This window comes from Neodiprion fabricii, chromosome 2 (assembly GCF_021155785.1).
Source record: "Neodiprion fabricii isolate iyNeoFabr1 chromosome 2, iyNeoFabr1.1, whole genome shotgun sequence".
Lineage (NCBI taxonomy): Eukaryota > Metazoa > Arthropoda > Insecta > Hymenoptera > Diprionidae > Neodiprion > Neodiprion fabricii.
In genome coordinates this window covers 30,287,713-30,312,659 of record NC_060240.1, presented here as the reverse complement: position 1 = coordinate 30,312,659, position 24,947 = coordinate 30,287,713, and the positions used below count along the sequence as shown (strand labels likewise).

Below are 24,947 nucleotides of genomic sequence, written 5' to 3'. Positions count from 1 at the left end.
CTTCTGCATACAAATCGAGTGTGACGTGAACCGGCAGAGAGATAAAGTCGGAAATAATGTCTTGACATTTTTGGTCGACTTATCCGGGTTTACTTTATTTGTTATTTAAAATTTATCAAACTTTGCTCGCAAGAAAAACAAGTCAAACGTAGTTCGTGGTGAGTATTTTTCTTTAACAGATTCTAAAATCTTCCAGCTTGGTCAAAAAAAAATTTCCGTTCACGTCGAAATGGCGAATTTTTTTTTGGATTTGCGCAATCACCGTTCTTCCCTTTTCCTATCTAAATTCATTTTCAACTCGCGCGAAAGTCCTTGACGATTGACTCGTCAAATTACCAACTCAACCGTACCTGGTGCGGGGAGCGTGCATAAAGAGAGAAAAAAGTGCGAAATGAACGGATGAACCGTGTCGCACGATCACCAGTGAGCTGTGTCGTTAAAAAATAAAAGATATCCAGGATTTTCGTTGACGTGGTTGAAAAGAGAGAGAAAGAGACAGCCAGGTAAAAGTCGGACACCGACTGTTTGATCTGTTGAAAATTAGACGTCATCTTTTTCCTCAAGAATTCCAGGATCGGTCTAAGCTCTGCTAGTTTCCATCCTTTTTTCATTTTTCCTTCTATCAACGTTGTACCGGATTTTCTTAATTTTCTTTCAAGATTACATACATGCATGTATATTTATGTACGGCGCGATACACATCTGTAATACTTTTTCACGGTTCCCGTTTCTTACACCCGCGTATTACACGTGAATGCTCTTCAGCCGAGATCTTCGGCTCCGTGTTCCTGCAGGTACGAAGACCGAGACATGAATTCGGAGAATGACTGTAGCCAGCCGAACGTTACCCGTCCATAAGTCACCCCTGATCGACTGACAGTTCGATTATCGATCGGCTGGGGCGAAGGGGCGGATTCTTTCGCGACTCTCGTCTTTTTTTCCTTGCATAAGTTTTGAAAAATGCACGGTGCACGTTTATGCGCATGTTTTTATCCCCCGGCTCGTATCCCTTCGGGGGCGGTTCATCTGTCGCGCAGGTAAAGCTTGAGAGAGAGACAATCCTCGAAGCTAACGTGGCTCTGACCTTCTACCCGGGAATAGTTCTTTGTTGAGAATTGATGACCCTGCGCCGAAGAATCTGGCGGGGCCGTCTCGGCCGTCCTGTCAAATCGAATTCTCGGCGGTGTACATCTAAGCCTTCTAGAGTATAATTCGATTATTAAACCGAATACTTTTCAGCCCGGATGCCTTGCGTTCTGCGTAAGGTACGCGTATGTGTAAAGTGTACACGCACGGATCGACGATAGAGGCGGAGATCATTTATATAATTTCAATTATTCAATTTTATTTTCCTTTTTGATTCATAGTTCCTCGAAATACTCGCGTGTTACAGGGCTTTGTAGTTTTCGGAAATTGATTGACAAGCGAACGGACCGACGAATCTTACGACGCCTTGAATTGGATTATCGTACGACGTTACGTTGTTGAATTATATTTCTATTTTTATTGATAAATTTTTGAATCGTTTCGCCGAGCAAATTCTCGTTTGGCGTTTTTTCTTTTTTTTTTTTTTATCTTCAGTTTTTACCTTTTTCTTTCATAGGTATCTACGAATTATCTCGCGTCAGTGATTCTCGGGCCGTACGAACCTGGTGTTTCGTTCTACCGTTCCAGAATTATTGTTTCGTTAAGAATACAGCGAACGTCAGGATCAATTAGACGGGCGTTAACTGTATGTAAGGGCGGGTATTCCGTACACACTGTGAACATAACAGGTTTTTTGCGGGTAAAGTATTCACTCCGAAACCAAAGACTAACTAGATATCGAAAGAATGCCGCCTCCTCTTCCTCCTCTTCCTCGCCGCCTCATCTTTTTTTCCCGCACAACTCGTCCTTCCCGCCTCCCTTCACCGCGAGTGGATTAAAGGCTGACTTATTATGTACCGAACGATGCGATGGCATCACGTGATCAATCACAAAAACACACAACGGAACAATTGCCCCTAATACGATGGACAGAGAGGGAAGGTGCGGCAGGAGGGGGATATGAAAAAGAGGAGTAACATGGCCGGCGAGGGGAATTGGGGAGGAGTGAAGGGGTGAAGGGCTGGGGCGGGGGGGAGGGGGAGGAGGAGGGGGGCTAAAGACGCGGGCCACCCGTTGAGAGGAAGGAATGTGGAACTGGACCGCGCGGCGTCGCGTCTCTCTTCGGGAACGAAATTTCTTCAAGATTTCAACGCGCACTCGAGTGTGTGCCTTGGTACAAACGTCCGTTCAGGGCGCGTATTATACAGACCTACGAGTGTCCGTTTCACGTTCGTCCGCGTGCCGCGAGGATCGCAAGGAACCGAGAGACGAGAGAGTCCTGCCGCATACCATACCTATGCTCCGAGTGCCCTGCACCCACAGGACTCGGACACCTGGGCAGAGGAGCTTAGCCCGGTCATTGTGCGGAGACAAATATGAGTTAATACGTCATCCGGCCTATTCAGCCCCGGGGGGAATTAGGCGGCGTGTAAGCGTCTTTTAATTGGTTCTCCCTCCTCGTCCATCCCATTCCGTATACCTACCCAGACCTATCTATATGTATACCTACCTTACACGCCTCCGTCGTCTCATCTCGCTTCGCATGCTTGTCAGTGCTCGTCAAAATTCTTGCATACCTCGGGATCTTGGACGCGGAAGATGCTTCGTCGCGCTTTAACTGCGGTACGACGTGTTTTAACCACGTTTCGTGAGTTTTATGGATCGACGCGATTTTATTACGAAATTATAACACTTTCGGTATCATTTTTATGCCTTTGAATATATCGTGATGATACGACAGAGGAAAGGGAAGAAAATATATTGATGTTATATCGGTATTTTTTTTCAAATTCGTTCACTTAATACCAATGAAACATTCATATTTTAACACGTTCGTGTCGTTGAATATTTCATTTTTCGGGATAACGCGTTAAAATTGAATTCAGCGATGTTGGATCGATTATTGAAATACAAAAAAAAAAAAATAGGTCTCAGCATATTTGTTGACAACAATCCTCTGAACGTAATGAGTTATCGAGGAGGGAAATCGAACAATCTACAATATTTTTTGACCACTCTAAGGAAATTTGAAATGAAAAATCTATTATATTTAAACTTGAGAGAAGAAAAAAAGAAAATTTTAGGGTTTTTTTCGTACATTATTTTCACATATGTCATCGTAGTTTACTAATGAGTGAGTTGAATTTTGTTTATCAAGTTATTAAATCTCGATGCACCTTGTAACGAAATTATAAAAAAGTATAGATATTCAAACCATCAAACTCTTTCAAACATCTTGCATTTCTCCATCCCTTCAATTCAGCCAATGCTTATCGGGCGTTCCTTGTTCAATCAGCAGGTAAACGTTAGAGAGAATTTTACCATAACGACCGTAGGCGTTCAAAGTTTTGTATATACCTACATCCCCGTTCTTTTCCTCTCGCTCTCTCTCTCTCTCCCCCTCTCCCTTTCGATCTCTCTCTCTCTCTCTCTGCTCCTCGACATACGGTATCTCAAGAGTCATTGAACCAATCAGACTTGAATTTATAGGGTACTTGACTATCGCTATTATCTTAAGTATTGTGAACTACAAGCGTGAGAATCTAGGGAGGTAGTTTTCAGCTTGGAGGCAAGAAATCGGACGAACTTTATTACCGAATCTCGGTACGTATTATCAATTTCGGTACCCTGCGAGAATTTTTTTCCTGAACATTTTTTTAACCCCTTTTACTGAAAAATCTCGGATTCCCGAAATCATCGAAATGGCTAAACCAACACCGTGGTAGAGAATAATTGATATTCCGTAAGAAAAACGAGGTGGAATTCGGCGGATACCTACTGCTCACTTAGAAGTCAGTGAGTAGGTATAATTGGATGTGCTTATGTAGGTGGAGAACGACGCTGTTTTCGAGGGGCAACTTCCCGCGGTGCCGTTCGGCTTCGGGTAACAGTATGAGATATAGGTATAGGTATAGACACACCCGGGGGATGTTGTGCCGCTCTTTTGGTTACCGAAAATTCAAAATTATTCCCGATTATTCAAACCGTCCAACCCTTGCCGAGGAGCGAGCAGTGATTCAAATTTATGCAAAAATTCCCTGCAGCGCAAATCTCACTGTCTTATTAATATGGATCAATTTAGAGTTTCCCCTAACTCACTTGGCCCCGTTTACCTACCCCCACCCCCCGATCCGAAATGCCGGGGGTAAAATTTGTCCGTCAATTTGTCAGCCGCTGTTACCTCCTTGTGCGAAATAAGCATAATCCCCCCTCCTCTTTTAGAGATACTTTGTAAAATCTGTCCAGAGTATCTTTTTATGCGTATTTATAATACTTGAGGGAAATTACGAGGTTCGCATTTCAGGCGTTATAGGTCAGTAATTGTAACTGGGGTTTTTTTTGATACTTTTCAGACAATGTCTCCCTTGGAAAGTACCGGGGATAATTTCGACCTCGAGGACTGTGGATAGGTGAGTTTTTGAAAAATCAATCTGCATCCCTTAATCCGACCAATTCAATCCCTCGTCAGTTTTATACCATACTGGGGTTAATTGCGAGACTGGCTAAGCGGGGAAAATCAGCTCGTGAAATTATCGCGATTAGGTTTGCAATTGGTTAAGTAGAAAAGAAAAAACTCGACCCGGTAGACAACCGCGAACTTTTCGAGCCCGCGAAGCGAATACCAGTTTATGTAAAAAATCAGTATTCCCAGGAGCTGATCTATCTAGTCGCGAACGGAGCTGACAATACCGACCAAATGATGACCACCAACCTTTGACCCAGCCGGAGCGAAGGGCGCGAGTTACTCCCGTCGAAACAACGTTCGTTTTTCAAACTTTGACCAATTTGAGACAATTCGAAAATTACAAGAGATTTCGATTAGCGGCATTGACGAATCTTTCGTAGGAATAATTTCTCCCGTTTTGCGCCTGATTTTTCCGACACACGGACCCGCGAGCTTGCTCCTCAGAACTGCATTGATCGAACTCTATCACACCTCGCAGCCCTTACTGGCATGCAATTCGGCCTGCGAAACGTTTTGCTCAACGCAAATGAAGAATTGTCAGTCAAATACGGGCCTGCAGGTCTCCGTCGAAGGCGGGTTATATGAATAGAATGTAATGCTGGCTGGCTGGCTGGCTGCCTGGCTCTGAGTTCGATTGTACGAGACTCGTTCGTCTCCTCTCAAACCCTGCACGCAACGTCCGTTCCCTGAATTAACCCTAGAATATCTAACGAGCTTGACGATAGGGCGATGGAAACGGTGCGACCGGTCAGCCTTGACCCACGATTCTGCACTCGATTCACAAGAAAGTTTCAATATTCGAATGCTTGTATCGCGAAGATGGAGTTAGTAACGTTAGTGCAACGATGCATGTTCAGGAGAAATCGTTACTTCGCATCTTTAGGATCGTCTGAAATTTTGTTTTCTTGTTATTTCGTTACATTAACGTTACTAACTTCAGCCTCGTCTTACATCTTACAATTAGTCACCCTGGGTCCTCGCGCCGATACATGACCATGGATTCGCGGTTTTAACACAGTAATAGTTTCAGATCATAGACATGCTTGTGTGTTCATTATTCATACGTCATTTACTTTCCCCACCTATTTCCGGCCAGATATCAGATTAGACACGAGGAGAGGAAATGAACAATCAAACATTGATTTTTCAATTTTCTACATGCATCCACGTACTGACTTATGACTGATCATGAAATTGCATCATATTGAATAATATAAAGCGACGGGAGGCGACGGATCGATCTTGAACGATTTGAAAAGACGCGAAGAAGTAGACGAAAAAAATTTTCCGTACCGTTAAATCGATCGAAGTTTACTCGCAATTCGAAATTTGGGATCGCTATAGCGCAAGTGTGTCTCGATGCGCGCGAGTTTGGATTTTGTGTGATTTTTCTTTTTTACTTTCTTCTTTTCATTTTTCATTTTTCCTGTACGCCTGCAGCGGTCGACCCTCCCTACCTCCCTCCCCTGAGACTTTAATAAATGATTCCAACAGAATGGGAAATCAGTCAATTTAGCCAAATGCCTATTGTGACGGCCTCCATACGCGTCCTCGGCTCAGCTCTCGGTTATCCTACAGCTATACGGCGTCGTCGTTCCATTCATCGTTAGTCGATCGGTTCGACCCGCAAATACCTGAGCACATACACAAAGGAACACGCAGATGACAATGATTTTCTCGAGCTTCAACCAGGTGTTGCATCGCACCTATGTATAACCTGTGGGAAAATGGTGGATTTCATGTTCTTACGTAGCCGTGCTGAATCGTACATTTTGGATTTCGTATTTCGGTTTCAAATTGGAGTTGTATTTTATGGACCACGAGTAAGTTGAATTTACAATTATATCTATCGAATTGGCACTGAATTTCTTTCACGACCTACAACATATGGACTATCGAAACCGTTTTTAAAACATTTCGCAAAATGTCTCATGTATAAATACAGAATAACGCAATGTTGAATCTGTGCCAATTTTATTCAGTACATACATGAATTCGGTATCAATCGCGTTTCTACAAAGGAGCGTAAATATTCGTTCGAACTCACGATCAGTTCCGCAAGCTTTACAGAAGTGGAGAAAAAGGAAGAAAAAAGTAAAAAAAAAAAAGAAAATGAAAATGAAAATAAAATACTTGGAAATGAGAAAATTTCATCCTTCGCGTCAATATATATTAAGGAAAGTGGAAGAACAGCACGAGATACGGCAACCTGGGTATCGGACCTCCGACTTGACCCTTCCGGCACATATTGCAAGTACTGTTACGCGAACGAGTTATTCGAGAAAAATCGTTCCCCACACCTCGCCTCGCCTCGTACGCTGTATGCATACATACCTGAACGGTCGCAAACGAACACGCAAACACGCGCGAATTTGCGGAGGAAAAAGCTGTATAGGTGAGCCGGAGCTGCTGCCAAGGTATAAAGCGAACATACATATTTATCGAAAATTGAAAAGCATCTCGACCGGTGCGGCGGGGCGAGTTCGTCGATGAAGAGAGCCAATTACCCGCACTCTTCGTGTACGTACGTATAACTCGCGAGTACCACGCGAAATATTTTGCAACGAGTGGGAGGTGCTTACGACACATTTGCACTGCCTTATCACGGATAAACACGCGTGTCTTGTCTCGTACACACGAATATGCGCAGGGATAAGTTTGTCGTAATTCGCGATAATGCGCAACATGTACATTGTGCGCAGATGTAGAGAGACCCACACCGACGTCGGTTTATCGGGCGTCGTTTTATTTGGACAATTTTGGAGTGAGTCATTCTTTCTCATCAAGGCGGTAACTCTTATCATCGCTGCTTCACCAGGCGATTAACCCTGTCTGTACCGCGGGAATACCCGGTAGGGATTTATCTCGGAGCTGAAATTCTCTTACTAAACGGACGTTGTGCACGGATTTTATTCAAACGTACACACGCACGCGATATCAAACGATACGTTTTAACATTTATTTATTACCATCGATCGAACATACGATTGGTCCTTCGGACGAAATTTTATCTTTCAAGCTTCAAAGAGCAAAAATTTCATTTTCATTTCAAGTCAAAATCAAACCCGTGGTCCGAGACGTTTAAAATCCGAGAAAAGATGTAGTTTTTGGAAATTGTAATATTTTATTTAAAAATGTTTCCAATTTTTCCACCACAGGTTCATTTGAGAAAAGGAAAACACTTTTCGCTCGCGGTGTTTCCACAGAAATTTGAACACTGTCAAAGAAATCGTGTAGAAAAAGGGGTAAATACGTTTGCGGATTTAATATCTGCAGTAACAAGTTCATGCACGTCTAATTTGGTCCCTCTCTAGTCTCCGCATACCTGAGCACATAGGAAAATCCTGCGACAAGGAAAAATAAGTATATATAGGGATGAAATGAATTTTTGTTACAAAGCTTTTCCTTTGTGCCTACGAGTCGAGAGGCGAGCAGAGGGCCGCGTGTACGGTTATAGAGATCGGCGTAAACCAACACGTGTAGAGGTTCCTCGTGAAATTCAGGTGTAGCTGAATAATACACGCAGCAGTGTAAGGTGCGTTCTATAGGAACCTACGGAAGAAAATTACCCCTCCGCACATAACGGCTCTGAATAATAAAACTGTAAAGGTAAATATAATTAGCTGTAGCATGTTTGCGCCGAGACGTCGCGTCGCGGCGTCGCGACGGCCGCGGACTACGTACGTCGACCGGTGGCCCAGGGGTCGAGCTCAAACTGCGGCTGTGTACAAGATAAAGAGGCCAATAGCTGCGGGATCGGGCAAAGGCTAGCCTGACTGTGACGATACGCCCTCTGCGTTCATTAAAGAATGAGAGATTCACCTCGAGGGTGAGTTAACCGAGAAGAATGAACAGATTCGGTAAAATCGTTTGGATTAATAACGTTCAATTTTCGTAGAAACGGATTTTTGCTTTTACGTCATAAGCCGAGGTACTCGTATGACAAATGAAAATTTTAAAAACGTATCAAACATCATTATACAGGAATCTAATTAACTATGCATACTATGCATATAATTAAAATTTGACTTCGGAATAATGTACGCTTGTCCGAAAATGACAATTTTCGTTGTAAATTGTATAAAAAATTTGCTTTTTATTTTTACAAGCGAACACGTCGATTACAAAATTCTAGGCTGATATTTTCAGGATCTGGGTCAATCATCGATTTCACAATCGGACAAATTTTAAGCGTATCGTTAGGTATAAAGTCACCTCCAACGTCCGACGGGTTCCCGTTTTCAGTTTTTGTCTCCTCACCCGACGTCGTTGATCTTTAATTGCCTGCGCGAGGCGGAACGAGAGGGACACCCCGTATACCACCGGCCGGTCCGTCCGCCCGGGACCAACGCCGCTGCTCCTTGGGCACAGGACGATCTTGAGCTTTGACTACCGCGGGAGCTCCGGTGGGGCGGAGCACCCGTCAGACGAATGAAGAGCGTTCCTAATTTGAAACTAAGAGGCAAACAAGTGCCAAACCGAGTATCCCTCGTCTGTCTCGTCCCAGGGCTCTTCTCGTCCCCCGCAACCCTCCCGGAGAACGACTCCTCAATTACAAACCATTTACCCAGGTCACTTCGAATTACGCCCTGCGCGTCCGCTCGCAGCTACGGTCTTTTGCGTAAAGTCTGCAAGCCCGGAAACGAAGCTTTTCTTTATTTTTCGACTCCTTTTTCGGCAGTGTTAAATCTTAATGAGAAAGTTTCGTTATTGGGGCGGTGAATTGATTATTTCTTTATTTTTATTTATTTCTTCTTTCTTTTAATTCTCAGGTTTCAATCTCGTGCCATTATTATTATTTGCGAATCTATAACGAACCAACTGCGAGCCTTGGGATGGAACACAGATTATATCAGGTATATAGGTATAATATAGTTTGGGGCGGGAAAAAGTTGAGAACCAACTGGGTTAGGAGAAAAACAATGGGGGTAAAACTAGCTTGGATAACAATAGAGTTCGGATACGGCGCGTTCGCTCACCTTTCAAGTCTCCCAAGAACAAGGCTTAGGATAATTCTAAAAGATGGTTCGAAAGGCGCCGACCTGTCTTAGAGGGTGTCTTCTTGCCGCTTCGGTTCAACTACCAACTCCGCCTGCAGAGGTTCAGACGTTGGATTGTTTTTCTGTAAGCCGATAATTGGATTAAATCGTCCGTCCGAGTTGGGAAGGAAAAAAATGTAAAGGAAGATCCCGTTGCGGCATCTTGCTAGTTGCCCGTGTGTGGAAATTTGAAAAGTTAGACCAAAACTATTCGATTGAAAATTGATACGTACATGCAACGAATTAAAATTCACTATTTTTGGAATAACTCACGAAAGGTTGCGGTTTTTATTCTGTATTTTCATTCTCATCCTTATTCTCCTTTTCGAGATCGTATAATTTCCAATTCCATATGTACCGACAATGAGGAAGGAGGCATAAAAGTGCTACCAACGCGTTATCTCAATGTATCAGAATTGATTTCGAAAGTGTGATAGAAAATGTACAAGTATAAGGGAAAGATGTTTTATTTTTCCTTTAATTTCTCTCTCTCTCTCTCTTGGGCTGCGCCATCGAGCCAATTAGTTTAAAATATAGTTGCGATAAGGTGAGTTAAAGAAGCGCCGACCTACTCGCCGCGTACTCTAAACGTCGCGTTCTAACCGCCGTATCCTTATAATGCAAGCGCGTATAACAGATAATGGATTGTATATATAGCTACGTACTTTGTTCGTTTGCTTACGCCACGCCTAGCATTAATCTCCCGTCATACAGCGATAACGATCATCCGAGTTGTACGTAACGTTGCATAAGTTAGTTTCAACCATGCGAGTTATAAAACTTTACGTACGTAAGTTTACGTAAATACCTATGTGTATGTACCATTATACATCGCATGTGTGCAGGTATTGTTGCGCCAATATACCTGCAGACCCCCCGTTGTTACGATATGTGTGTATCTGACGTATACAAACCAATGTATTTCGAGAATTCGACGTATGACAAGAAACGTGCTTTCTGCACGCGACGTAGATATTGCTGAAAGAAAAAAAAATCACTCGAGCATCTCGATTATACTATACATGTGATCGTGATCGTAAGGTGGAATTACAGGTTTTAGACTCTCTACAACGTAACTTATCGCTTTGTACAACCACTTGAAAATTTGAAAAGAAAAGATGATTTCTAGGTTGTTTCTTTTTTTTTGTTCACTGTTTTCGAGATAAGTCTTCATTAAATTTGATAGAGGAATTTTTACTTTCGGATCGTATATTCATAAATTTTTTTCCCAGAGTTTCCAACACCGTGATTTAGAACGGTCAACTGACTTCGTGCAATTCAGATAGATGCGGTTAGAGCCAAATCACGCGTCATTTTAGGTAAACACTGTGCATACATCCCATAAAAGTATACGCATAATTACAGCAAGAAATTTTTGCAGTACCAAAGTTGAGTGTAGGTGATTATTTTTGATCTGCGTAGCGATCCTAACTTAACCTACCCCGACCATTAATTACTCCGTCGGTGTCGATTAAAAAAAAAAAAAAAAAAACAAAGAAAAACATCATGAAAAATAGGAATAAACCAAAGTAAGAGAAACCCTTTACGCGTATTACGCATCCTCCCAAGTTCAAGGCGGCCGTTTGGCAATGCAACCTAACCCTGTCTTGCACGTAGATACCTATAATAACAGAAGAATAGATCACCTGGAATCGTATAACGTACATGTATCGGATACATACAGAGGTAGGTAAATATGTAGCACAACCTCTACGCAGTGATAAGTAAAACCCACGCAGCGTAATAAAAAGTAAGTAATTACTCGAAGTAATCCCCTCCCATCCTCATCTCTTCGCCAACCCCAACGATCCCTCTCCAGTCGTTCAATTAACGAAATACCGTTGTCTTCTCCCCTTCGGAAACCCCCTCTCTCTCACCCCCTGCCCGCCCTCCTCCTCCTCCTCCTCCTCCTCCCCTCCCGCGAAATCCGCGAAATGTTTCACTTCGGTCGTCAGGGCGGCGAAGACGCGGCGTCGGGTCGTCGGGACGTCGCGATGGCGCGGCGGGGCGGGGGTGGGGAAATGAGGGGAGGGGGCTGCCGCGCACGCCCCTATCGCACTATTTTCCCCCACCCCGGCGTCAAGGTTCAACCCCCACCACGCGTTCCGCGCCGAGCCGGCCTTTGGAAAGGAGGGGGGGAAACTCACAGCGGCACATTCGCTCGTACACCGTTGCAGCGAACGGTGCTCGCGAGGCGCGTCGGGTGGAACGTGATACGCGGCGTTTTACACGCGCTTCTTTGATACCGAAGCCACCCCCGTGACCGATCGGTGTTTGTGCGTTCGACGACCGAAGTCGACGGGGCCGCAGTGCCGAGTTGTTGCCGTTCTTTGAAGGATAGTCGAAGGGCGAGAGAAAGAAATGTAAAAGAAACGTAAGTAAATAAAAATAAACGCGTCGGTGCAGTTTTCTCACCGAACAATTTAACCACACGGAAAAACATCGAGGGAACGAGACAGATCGGTGGAAATCAGTGAACAGTGTACTTGGAAACAAACGTAAGAAAGGATGAAAGTAAAATAAAAAACGAGTCGACGCGTCGTTGTGTTTTTCGTTGAACCGATAACGGTTTCGCACCTTGTTTACATCGATCGGAAATTTCAACGGCTTTGTTATTATCGCGCGTCGCGTTCTCTCTTTGGAAAAAGAGAGAGAGAGAGAGAGAGAGAGAGAGAGAGAAGCCCTGCAATTATAAGTACTCCGTCTGGCTGATAGACGCACGTCGCGACGCGAGGATCTGATAGACACGGAGGACGATTATCGAATATGATTGTTGAAAACAACTGGTCTGTTTATTCTCGCGAGTAGTCAGAAGTGCCGAGGATCGCCGTTTCGTTAGCTACGCGCAATACGAGTTACGTGGTTTAACGCGAAGCCGATATTCAAACGATAAACGTCGTGTCTGCGATCGTTTGTCATATTTTCCAATTATCATATTATTACAGACTCGGCAATTCGATTTTGCGGGCGGAATTGCCGTTAACGAGGAATTAACGCTATTATCTCGCGACACGTGAACATGTTTGTGCTTCGGGAGGATTATTTGATCGACGAACGAACGAACGATCGTGTTTGAGGGAAGCGGTGTGATAACGTAAATAAATTAGTAAAATGCCGAGGCTCGAACCTGGACGTTCTAGGCGAATTCGTTTGGTGCTGAGTAATACACGTTTTATACATATGCAGTGCGGATTTGAGCTGTGAATTTCAGTGCGGTATTCCTTAGAGAGAAGTACAAGTGCATCGAGTATGTGCCGGTCATCGGTTTTATTGTTACTCTACTCACCTTGTGTTCTTCAATGCCTAATCGAAGATCGTAGATGTGTGTCGCTGTAGCCTGTTGTTAATTCTAGAGGAAGAAGAAAAACTTGTGTTTCAAGTGTGACGAATAATACTTATTCGTAGATCGATAGATAGCCTCGACTATCGCCTCTTTCTCCGTGACGATCGGGTATATTATCATTGTACCGTATCCACTGATGTCTTTGGATTGATGCCGATTCCGCATGTCGTCGATTGAGGTGAGTCACAAATGAGAAAAGAAAACAATAACACCGCAATTTACGATAATTACTTACATGTATTGTTGCACGACGTCAGGATAGCGTTGTTTATCCGGTTACGCGGCATTCATCGTTCGACAAGAATTTACAAGAGTGAATTTTGATAATTCGAATGAACTAGTATAACTCGGTGCATGATATAAAACTGATGAGATAAAAGGAGCCGGGGAGACGAGAAAAAACTAGAATTAGAAGGTGCTTGGGATATTCTTAAAAATAGGAGTGGAATAAAACGAGAAGCAAAAAAAATCGTCCCCTTTAAAAATACCAAAACAACAACCACGGAGACGCGAGCCGATTGACGCAAGCGCTCCCGTCGTCGCGCACGTGGTTTTCCTGGAGGCGACGTCGTCGACTTTTTCTCAAAGGACGTTTCGTTTTCTTTAATCTTTCTTTTATTTTTAATTATTCCGTTTCGCAAGTATTTTTGCTGCGATTTCATAGTGGTAGATTTTTTCACCTCTTGCTTCCTAGGTTCATTCCTAATTTCTTACATTTTTTTCTACTCTAAAAAATAATACGTTTCGTCGAGTCTTCACTGCATTTTATGCACGCTTTTCTTTACGGGGAATTATTTATTACCAAAATCGTATCTCCCTTGCGACGCAGGTGAATCATTTGATTATATTATATATGTATATGGGACTTTGTGTTCGTTTTAAATCATGGCACAATTGCCACAGTACCGTTTATATATGTATACACAATATACAGATATTCGTTCTGTGTTTAATTCTCATAGTATTCAAAACAGCTGGCATGTGAGTACATCTTTGTTATTCGAATAACGGTTAAACAGAATTAATTTTCCGTGTTATTCAGGAAAATAATCGTTGCGTATGTTTCGAATACGTGCAGTAATAGGCAGCGATCGGGCGCGGTGAGGAAAAAAAATCTTTAAATCAGGCACATGGATTTTAGTAGAGCTGTACGTACGAATCTTCCTTCGTGAATTACGTGGATAAAGATTTGTCGGAAGAAGAGCGAAGACTCTGCGTATTCCCATGCATGTAAACATTGGCGTCCTTGAATCAGAATGATGGTGGGTTAAATTGAAGGTGCAGAAAATCGTTACTCTTCTCAACCTTTTTCATCTTACATCACGCGTGCAGTTATACGTATAATAAAATTAGATGGTGAAGTATTAAAAGGTGAAAGACGATTATAGCTTTAAAACAGACAATTTTACGCGAGGAAAAAATCTCCGCAAGTATTGTATCTTGTGATATGTGGTGGTTATTGTACCTCTCACGAGTTCGAATTATCCTGCGATCGTTCTTCGTTCACACCTTGAACGCAAGAGAACGTAATGTGGGATGACTGAGAAAAATCGTATCTCATATAGAGACAGAAACTTCTACGTATAGGCGAGTTTCCCTAGAGAAAAAGACTCGGGGGTTGAAGGTTTTTAGAGAGCCATATATCTCGAGTTTGGCGCGAGCTGCGCGTTAAAAACCCAAAACAATATAGTAATAAAATTCTATAGACAGTGCAGAAGAAGGAGAAGAAGAAGAAACGGAAAAGGAGAATAAAAGAAAAAAAAAAACAACCGCTTAAGCTCGACCTGCTTCCTCCTTCACTACTGTATGTACATATATACATATAAATGTGTATATATGTATATTCGTTGAAAGTTTTAATAACTTGACACCTCTTCTCGAACAATCCCACAATAGCAATAACGTGACCACCGCATCTCTTCAGTCGCTGCAGACGCAGGCTTACGAACCTAGATTATTATACGTCTATACCTACGTACGGACGCACAGAGACACAGACGAAAGCTTACACAGGCGCTGGCATGTGGCTACGGTTCTATAATATTACTTAAAGATGCCTTTTGTGCCGTTCTCGAGGGCGAGGGAGAATAAGAAGAAGAGGGCTTCTTTCTTCCAGGTAGTAGAATACGGGCGGATGAATCGGTCGGTCAGGTTTGTTCCTTGGGTTGGTTAGTTCAGGTGTCGAGGGTGGTTAAACGTACGGGGTAACCAGTCATCGTTAACGGAATTTTCGACTCACGAACCGAAGATGAAGTCTCGGAATCGCGGAAACTCCGAATTGTTTCGATTATTCATCTGTCCGCACCTTAATATTGTTGTATGTACCCTGTTTTTACACCCTGATTACGGATTCGATCCAGTCGTTTGAATGTTTGTAGAAAATATGCAGACAATTTTGGAGCCCGATTTTCGCATATTTTAGCGGCGTTAGAAGGTACAAGAATATCTTTTGCAAGGGGTAAAAAATGTTCGGGTACCTGGCTGCTGCCGTCCTTTCCTTCTCCTCTTCAGATGGCTTTTGAAGAGAAGAACCTATCGAGGAGGAGGAGGAGGAGGAGGAGGAGGAGGAGGAGGAGGAGGAAGAAGAGGCTGGGAAGGAATAAGAGAATGTCCCGCTGCGATTTTCACGACGGCGACTTAAATGTGTATACTCGTATATACACGTATAATATACCTGTATACACGTCGGTGACGAAGCTTTTGTATGCGCGGTAAGCGTATATGTGTTGAAGACGCTCATAGTCGGCTATGTAACACCGGCTTCTTATAGGCTGACACTCTCTTCTTCTCTTCATTCCCGTGCACTTCTTTTCCCCGCAACAATTTATTACTTTACGACTTCGAAAGACTAACGAAAACAACGGTTTTCGCGCCATTTCCCAGCCGGTTCTTTCTTTCGTTCTTTATTCTTTGCCTCTTTACGACACCCGCTGTGCTCTTTTTCTTTGGAAAAGAAAAAAGGAGAAAAAGAAAAAAAAAAAAAATACAGATGACGTAAAGTATAGTCGTGTATGAGGAAAAAAAGTCTTTGATGTAGTTGTCGACTCGTCTCTCAGTCGCTTCACTTGTAATTTCGGCAATCGATTTCAGGCTTGTTACATATTCTGAGCGTTATCGACGTAAAAATTAACTACTGTACATCCAGATTTCACTTAAATTTTATTCTACTCTTAGCAAAGTATCGATAGGACTATCAATTCTACATGTAACTTTAATTGCGCAGAAGTGTTTTTTTAATTTTCCTTGCTCCGGTGGGAAGGCCTCAATTAGCAAGTATAATTAATTACTCCAATACGCGGGACGAATATCCGACAGGTATTATTACCGTTCATTTATCACTCTTCAGCTTCTTTTTTCATCATTGATCCCGCTATACTGATATAATGATGACCTCTGAGGTCAGTCCTGTAAAATTGGATGCACGGTGGTAATTTTTTCGCCCACCGAAGCAGGCTGATCAAGACTCTTCGCTTTATCCAGGTTACATGCCGCATGAAGTTGAAGCTCGCAAGTGTCTCGAGGCTTCGAATTTTGGTTAAGTTGCAAGTTAATGGCAGTGTCGTTGAATTTCGTAGGGTATGAGGTATACATCAAAGACATGATCGAAAATCGGCAGAGCTGCAGTTTGTAGTTCGACTGGAATCAGCCGGTAATAACGGTAGAAAATGCGACTTGCGTTCTTTTTTTTTTAAATAATCGTTGACCGATTTCTTGCCGATATCTACCCTCGTGAGGCCTGCACGTCCTTGTACCTGCAGCAAAATTCTTGTCTACCGTTTTGGGTCGCTGAGTTTCCGGCAAGGTCCTGGTGCCTGTGGCAGAATCATCGCAGCTCGATCATCCAGCATCTCGAGAAGTAGAATGAGGAAAGTGGTCACCTACGCGAGTCGTGGTCACGTGAAAAAAAGAACACGAGTCGCTTTTGTATCGCTGATATCAATGTGGCATTATAACACGTTATTTGTTACTTGTGCATCTCGTCAAAGAATTTCATTTTTTTATTGGTAACACCAATGAACTTTTCAAATTTATATCGATCTGCAGTTTTAATCAGTATTTGTTAATCGATAATATGATCATTTAACATTTAACACACCGGGTTAATCCATCAAATTTTCATTCACAATCCGACCAATTCGACATAAAACTATCTCCGTTCAAAGTATGTTGTAATACAACTTCTAGACACTTGTGAGTTTTTGCGAGGCTGAAACATTAAAACAAAATTATTTAGCACCTTTAGAATAACTCAAAAAGTTGAATTTAGAAAATCCGAGTTTGTTCATGCTTTATTAACGGTTTCCTAAATTTCAGGTAATCCTCTAAAGTTGTAAAATAGCGAGTTTTTTTTTTTCAAGATCCATCATCACAATAATCTTAGAAATTTCAGCCCGATGAGTTTTTAAACACAGTTCCGGTCGTTCGACAGAGTCAAATTACATGCGCCTAATGTGTACTTCACTGTACAATTTCCACGATTTGTTACAGGGTTTAGTTAACAATTTATTGCATGTCTCGAATAATCGACGAAAATGTAGAAAATTATCGCGTCCAGCGTATGAAAGATAGCAAGTTTGAAAAGTTGTGAAAATTTTTTTTATACAAATGTCAAAACTCCGAGTTGCTTTATCGTACAAAGTTGTTGCACGAATTGGAGGAAATTAGGTGATCATTTCGAATCGAGCATGCCTGTATCGAAATCGTAGTACGTAGGTATACGTATACGCAGCGTGTTTGTACGCATGTCTGTATGTATGTATCCATGCGTCGTACCAAATAGGCAGTTGGTAATTAAACGGAGCAGAGAGTACAATAAAGGCAATATCGCAAGCCTGGGTATAGTGCCGAATTAAAATGTAAATATTTGATTAAAGTTAATCCTGCAGGCTGGCAGGCAGGTGGACGGACCGCGGTACGTTGCTCGCGAGGTGCGAGGGGTGCAGCAAGCAGCAAGCAGCGCAGAGTGCGCCGCCGGGGGTGGCGGTGACCCTAAGGGGCGGTTTTTATTGCTACTTTTTACTATAGCCATGTAGACCTACCCAACCTAACCTCTGCCCCTTCCCTTCCCTGCCCTTCCCTGCCCTTGCCTTGCCTGTTCCCCTCAGTCTCCGTCTCTCTTTCTCTCCGAGGAGAGAGGGAGGGAGACGGAGAGAATTTAGGCGGCAAGCGTAGAGAAGAGGAGGGAAACGAAGGCGAGGCGAAATGGGGGAAGGGGGGAGAGAGAGAGGGTTGATTAAAACTAACATTGTGCCAAGAATTACCCCGTGAGATTGAAAATTAAATTAATATACAAAACCCGGTATCCACCCGAGCGGCTAATTAGCTATATAATATTAATTAAAAGTTAAGTACCGCTTTGTTTTCAACTGCAACTTTAATACCCGTACCCGCCCCCTTCACCCCTCCTCTTACGTACAAGGTGTACGCGTGAGCCGTATACGAGTCGTATTACCTACCCTCCTCTTTTCTCTACTTGTATCGCGCGAAATGAACATATAGATAGGTATGTCAACGCAAAGACGTTGTACGCATAGGTAGGCGCGTGGTGCGGATTGACGTAATAGTATACATATACGTAACTCGTGTACCACCATCGCTCACTCGCCTTTACACTAGTTTATGAACGGTCGGTCTCTACACCTTTCTCGTTTTTATATTTATACTACGCTTCGTACTTTATACCAATGCGGACGTACGTACGTGTACATTCATGTATAGCGTATGTAGTAAGAAAGTAAAATATGCGGAAAGATCAGAAACCCCTCTCCTCTCTTCCCGCCCCTGAAAAAAAAAAAAAGAAATAAATGAACAAATAAAAATAGGAAAGAAAACATGAAAAAGAAAAGTGGAAAATGAGCAATGAAGAATTTATGAAGTTTATATTACACCTTAGAGTATAATTTTGTTAAAAGTTCTCTTATTATTATACCTGGCTTGTTCGCTTGGCTCGATTTTCCTTGACTTTTCATTATACTTGTGCAGGATATTACCACTATATACGTGCTATTATATTATACGCGTCTCTGCAGGTCACTTGTATCGTTTTGCACGCGGGAGAAGAATTTATGATGTATATCCCATACTTTTGCCGAAACCTCTTAGAATTCTTTCCTTTATACTCAGCTTCACATCGACAAAAGCTCATCTTTACTTTTTGTAAATACACTATTTCAATTCCGTACATATTATATGTGAAATTTCATATTCTTTCTTGCACATGTGGTTTATATCTGAAAAAAAATGGAAGAAGAAAAAATTACTCGAGTTGTAAATATATTGAAATTGTTGCGGAGTAGCATATTTTCATTAGCTATGTGTCTGATTAGACGAAAATAAATGCGGGATAAAACGAAATACCAGAGAAAAGAGAAAAGGAATCGTCTCGAAACAAAAGTTGCAACGCTGAATAAAACAGTAACTCTACGCTTAGTACAGTTTTTCGATTACGTTGAAATCGTGACGCGCAAAGTTCCTCCTCCTCCTCTTCCTCTTCCTCTTTCTCTTTCTCTTTCCTACCAACGCTAAAAAGTTGTTTCGAACCGTTAAAGTTTTTTTCCCTGTAACACACGGCAGGGACTCTGATGGAATTTAAGAAACGTAGTACCGTCTCCGCTTTTCGAATTATATCGCTGCTCCGTAGCCGTACACGAGACACGGCTAATATGTTATGTGGATAAATTATTATGTACCTTGAAACGCAAATGGAGAAGTAAACGTGCCTTATATAGATATCATACCCTGTCTGACTTGTGCCGCTAAAATATATTCGTGTATATACATATATATTACATATATATTGTATATACACACACATATATATATATATATATATATATATATATATATGTATATATATATGTATATATAATATATGTATATGTATATATGTATATATATACAAGGCATGTGGTTAGTGTACCAATAAAGCAGAATAATTAATTAGCCAATCATTTTCAGACCGGTGTCGGATATTAGGTATGCACGCGTATTTCAGGGCAAATACGAAATCCTGCTCCTATCCGAGGCAATCTATATACCTGTGTATACACGAACGTGGCTGCCGCCACAGCCGCCGACGGCATCGAGAATATAAGCCGAACGCGCGACGCGTCCCGACGCAAGATGGACGGTCTCTAATATTATGCGGTCTTCAAATCAATTCAAATAGGTTCTCCTTGGCAGCTCGCTGTTAGTTTTGGACCTCATCACTGTACGATTACATGTCCATATTTCTTTTCACCGTTACTTCGTATACTTGACCGTGCGTAGGTGTACGGATAGATATTCGGTGTTTTATTTTACTATTGTGTGCATAGATGGACTCTGCAGGGAACTTTCGCTATGCGTGAGTCAGTTTTGAAAAATTAAGACGTTTTAGATTTCTTAAAGAGTTTTCGCAGCTGTTTTACTACTCAAAATTCGAGGTTCTCAAGCATAGAATTATCATCGAACTTATTACCATTGAGTTATGAGTTTCAGTTAATATTCTTGATAATTTACAGCCCAAATAACTAGGAAAATACAACCACTGTTCTAAAATAATTTTGTTGAAAGAAGAAAGAAAAAAAAAAAAATATCGCATCGGCATTCCGTTGACTGAAAAGTTGAAGACGGCAAAATTGAAATCAGACCTGGAACGTTGAGCTCTGAATGTTAAAACGAACGTGTCTCTCGCGCTTTTCAAAAAATCATTTCCCCTCTCACGAAGAATCTTTGAAACGCATCGAGAGATTTTCGCGTTCCATCGGCGGCGCGGCTCTCGCGTTATTGCATCAAGTTTTGAGATCCTGCGATGCGTATGTGCGGCTATTACCTGGCTAGTCGCGGCTCTCGTCTCGCGGTGCATTAGCTTGCATACATGCATGACCATTATCCTCTCACTCCGAACGTGCGTTGGTGTACAGTGGGGTGCGAGGTACAAGGTAGTCCATTAGCGTTAATATTATAAACGTTTCCCAGCCCCGGCAGAGCGCCAGCAGGCCGTCATCCTTCTCCGACTCTCACTGTAGGCACCCTACCTACTGCCGCGAATTCTCTCCGCCTTCGGTATCGGAATCTCGTTCCATATTATACCGCGACTCGTTGATCTTGTTGCAGGTTCTGCAGAGACAAGAAAGATTTTACCAGCTATAGGGTACGAGCGAAGGAGGAAAATTATAATTGTCGATAATTTTTATAAACATTTTTCACGTTACAGTTTGACGCAATTTGATATTCCGATCCCATTTTTTATAGTACACTTGCCTTTACGATGTTTCGAACTGATTTCGTTACTTTTTTTTTTTTGATGTTTAGCGTCTCGCTTCTTTTTCACTCCCTCTGTGCGTCCGTGTGTCAAGATCAGCGTACAAGTGTATACGTCGTCATATATAACGTCACGACCAATCGATTCAGTCAGTCGCCATATTGAATTCTTTACCGTTGCCTGCTGCAACGATTCGACGTTGCCGTGTTGTGGGAGGCGTAGGTATAAGGAATTCGAGAATCGGTTGAATAGAGAAAGTAGAACTACTACTGGTATGCGCCTTTTACTGCCAATATCGTCAATTTTTATTACACCCGTTTTAACGTACCCACCTATCTACTTAATGTATGTATACATATTATATATGCCTATATATGCATGCTCGCCGCTTTCTGACGTGTAAAAAACTGATAAAATTAAGTGAAAAAATTTAAATAACGAATCGAAGATTGAAAACATTAACTCGTTTGGCTCTCAAGCCTAGTTTTTTTTTTATGCCTGATTCTTTTTTTATTCGTCAGTTACCGTTTGGCTACAATTATAAGGGTCGATAACAGGCATTGAATAAATGAAAAGTTGACAGAACACGTCGTCTGCGGTAATCACCATGTGTGGATATTGATTATTTCGTATGAGATTCTATTTATCGACTTGAGTTGCGAACCACTGCCATCTATTCAGATTCCTCAGCCATTTGGTGGCTGGTTAACTATTTATACTACATCTTTGGTTTTTAATTATCCAGCCTCTCTCTTATGCTTAAGAGCATTTTTCGTAGCTGCTCTCCTATACTGGTTCTAACGGGTGCGAAGGAGAATAAAACACAGAACAAAGTGAAAGAATAAAAACGCGAAAAGAAAAGAACGAAAACAAAGTAGGTGTATGGGAAAAAAATGAAAAGGATAAGAATCTCATTATTCGCAGTCTGAAGATAACAATTAATCAATCGATGATAAAGTCCCTTCGAGACAAACACTTGAATGCGTACAATGAAACTGGAGGAAAATCTGCAGCTGCCACATGAAAGCAGCCGATTTCATGGGGTTCCGTTAAGACCCGGAGGCGCGTAGAGAGGTATAAGGTACTATTTAGTTGCGAAGTAGGATAATTTTCGAAAGCGACCCTCGGGGGCGCAGCAAACAATTTGTCGTAAATCTTGCGAGGAGCGGGAGAAGCAGCGGCAGCGGCACCAGGAGCAGAAACGAGCAAGGCGCGAGCTCGTCGACTGGACCGATTATCTACGGCTCTAAACGAACACGAACCTCGGCATTGTTCTGCCGGCTGAGGTTGTTCAGCACCGGCTCTCTAACCTCTTCGTATCGTAAAAAAACCTGTCCTATATCCTCCACTCGGCCAAAGGCTTTGGCACCACCGAGTACAGCCGATATTCACAATGTTGCTAATTGAGCGAGATTTTTTTTACTACCACTCTTGCGCCTGTATAATTTTGACGCGTGCGTTTGCAGTTTGTATGTACAAATGTTTTCTTGATTTCAATCTCTGGTTCTGTTCATCGTTTTAGAAGACTTATCGACGGATTACTGTTGCGAAAAGTATCGGAATATTATTTAGTCCGGGGAAATGTGAAATTTTTTTAGTAATTTATCAAAGTTCAGGCTTAGAGAAATGAAACAATATTTATCGAGTCATTTTGGTTCAAAGTCTCTTGTAGGTTTTTGTTTTCTGGTTCCGAAATTTTGCAAACCGAATTTTATCCTTTACATCCGTATACCACAGTTTTTTAATTTCAAAGTCTAAGTATTGCGGGGAAATGAAATTATTAATTTCGGATTGTCGGACAGTTTCGTGTGAAACGCTCCTTTTCTCACTTTCTTTTAAAAATAACGCGACAGGCTGTAATATCGCATGTTTCTGCGTAGTAAAATGCTAGAAATACAGGCATATTATGTATAAATATACAGAGTTTGAGGCAGAACGGGGAGCCACGGAACGACATTTAGGTCGTCGCGAAGCGATTTAATTGGATAAGGTTGCCCTTATTTCGAAATCTGGAAATACCGGTATAGCACGTGGCCATTTACGACTTCTTTCTTTACAGTCTTCGCCTCTCCGAACGTGCGGCCAAGTACCTCCAGATTCCTGCAGTGCAAGCGCATTCTAGGGTCAGTCTTAGACGGTTTAGATGATAACATATAAATGCCAGTCATGTGTTTTAATTTTTTTTTTTTAATTCTAAACGAGCGGATGCAGTTTTGAATCTACAGAACTACGCGACTTGAGAATATATACACCTTTATTTTAAAATTTAGAGAAATACGTTACTAAGTTCGTTGGAGTAGTCAGGAGATTGAATGAAGCTGCATCTCTTCGTTAGCATTGCGCAACGAGCCTTATTCGTATACCGTTCGTCGGTATGGGTGTCCACGTTACGTCGTGCCTTGACCCCGGTTTCCTCTGTCCGGTTGCTCGGGTTTCGTTCCCTGTAGTAAGGTGTGGAGGGGGGGGGGGGGGGGGGGGGCAAAAGTAATTCCCTCGCGGGATAGCTTGCATGCGAGTATATCTCCGTTGTGGGGCGAACATTCTTTACCAACGAGGGTTTTACGTTACTGGCACATGCATGCATGTAGTTTAGCCGGCCCGGGATAATAACGTACGGCAACGTTTAATATGCCGGAGCCTTCTGATATCCGGGACCGTGGAACCGCCACCACCACGGCGTTGGTTAAACCCGTTGCACTGACGAGGGTGGTGGTGGTGGTGGTGGTGGTGGACGAGGAGGAGGAGGAGGAGGAATGAGGCGGTACACACGAGTGATATTGTTAATCTGAAAACCGCGTCCGTAAGAATCCACTTAATGAAATTTCCGTTGAAGCGAAGCCAACACGAGAACGCGATTGGCTTCTCTGGTAGCAGCAGCTAGCTTCCAGGTCTGTTTCCTCGTTCTATGCAGAGGGACGCAGCCGCCACCGCCGCTCTGTATTGTGGAGCAATTAATAATGTCATATTGCTGCCCCCCCCCAACCCCGGGCAACCCCCACGATTTCCAACCCCCCGCCGTTGATCGCGTTGCTAGGTAGTGGACGAATCGGTGAGTGTGTTCTGTGTGCGCGCGGACGGAGAATACAACAGTTTCACTTGTGTTGCACACGTTCGTCGTCTCTCTCTACCTCCACGAATAAACAGTCGTCGCGTATGTACATCATCTCCCGATGGCTAGGTACCCGAATCATACGTATTACGGCATTCTCAGGGATCCTCCGCCACGCCGGTTATTGTACGCGTACATGTCCCTGCGTACAGGCCATACAACTGTTGCACAATGAGACGATTCTGTGCGCCAGTTGCAATTAATTTTCTCGACTTCTCGTGCGTGCGGGGGTCCGTTGTATTCTGGATTGCCATTAATCGCAGGTATCGTCGTACCTGATGTTAAAAGAATGTTGGAAATTTGATGAAGAATACGATACGGGTTTTTTATTTCGATGGAAAATGGTAAATCCTGGAAAAGTGGAGAAGTAAAGGAGGAGTAATGTTACTTTTCTATAGGTAGTGTATGCAAAGTCTGACTAATTTTAAGGAAACTGAACGTCCAAACGCAACGACGTTTGTAGTTGTGTATAACCCCGCTATAAGCTATATGCAAACAACGGTAATTTGTCTGATAATTAGCACCAACAGGTTCAGTATATTGAAAAAAAAAAAAAAAAAAATTCAAACATCAATCTATTCTTACGAAACATTATATATAACCTCGAAGAATTTTAAAGTTAATTTTTTTTCAAAGTCATTCCCGTCTGATTATGTGCC

General features: G+C 42.5%; 1 long non-coding RNA gene across 1 annotated transcript in view; it reads left to right on the top strand.

Annotated features, from left to right (window-relative positions):
* Window positions 1-24,947, top strand: part of LOC124175106 — a 160,092-nt gene that overhangs the window by 110,096 nt on the left and 25,049 nt on the right. The window contains exon 5 of the long non-coding RNA XR_006869099.1: window positions 4,440-4,496. This is a non-coding gene — a long non-coding RNA (uncharacterized LOC124175106). The remainder of the gene's footprint in view (window positions 1-4,439; window positions 4,497-24,947) is intronic.